We start from the raw sequence: 1205 nt of genomic DNA on the forward strand, positions 1-1205 counted from the left end.
TTTTTTTTTTTTTTTTTTTAATAAAAGGAAATGAATTTAAATAATAAAAAAATTTTTGTTTTTTTTTTTTTTTAAATTAAAACAAATTAATAAATTTAATAATAATTTTCACTTTAAATCATTATTACCTCCTGGAAGAAATTTAAAAAAAAAAAAAACGAGTCGGCAATGAACTTTAATAATAATAATAATTATTATTATAATAATAATAATAATGATAATTTCTGGAATTTTTTTAAAATCGAATAAAAAAAAAAACGTGGAAATAAATTTATCAAAAAAATTTTTTTTAAAATAAATTTTATACGATTTTGTCGTTTTTTGTAAAAAAAAAAATTCCAAAATCATTATTATTATTATTATTATTGTTATTATTACTCGACATAAAAATTATATCGTCTGCTCTTGGATTTAACCTAAAAAAAAAAAAAAAAAAAAATTCAACTCCCATCCTCCCACTATTTTCCCTTCCCGTTTTCTTCTACCACCATTTTCGGTAACCGGTTTTTCTTTTTTTTTTTCTTTTCCCTTTCGATTCGCGAACGAGTGAATGAATTTTCGAGAGAGAAGAAAAAGTGTTAGTTATACCCTTTTAAAACTAAGATCAAATAACAAAATATATAATAATAATAAATTTGATTTCGTTGAACGGGAGTAGGGTAGGGTAGGGTAGGGTAAATAGAAGACGGAGTGTAACAACTCATCATCTATACCTATTATAGAGCTATATATACGTATATAAAATTATAGTCATCGTTTTATTCATTTCAAATTTCATTTTTTAACAGGTGTCCGAACGAATAATATCAAATTTAAAAAAATTAAAATGAAAAAAATTCAGGTGAGCCATCTTTTTTTATTTTTATTTCTTATTTTTTATTCTTATTTATTAACGACAATATTATAATAATAATAATTTACATGGAATGATGACACGTTACGAAACATTAAATCGAATTAATTATTATTATTATTAATAATTTATTTTTTACATTTTTTTTTTCTTTTTTTTATTATGTAATTGTAAAAAGAAAATTTTTTTATTTTATTTGCAAAGAAATTTATAAATAAACGAAACGTTTTTTTTTTTTTTTTTAAATAATTTTACCGGTTGTTAATTTTATTATTATTAATATTATTATTATTAATATTATTATTATTATTATTATTATTATTATTATTATTAATATTATTAATATTATTAA

Source organism: Pediculus humanus, genomic scaffold, assembly GCF_000006295.1.
Source record: "Pediculus humanus corporis 1103172108318 genomic scaffold, whole genome shotgun sequence".
NCBI classification, from domain to species: Eukaryota; Metazoa; Arthropoda; class Insecta; order Psocodea; family Pediculidae; genus Pediculus; species Pediculus humanus.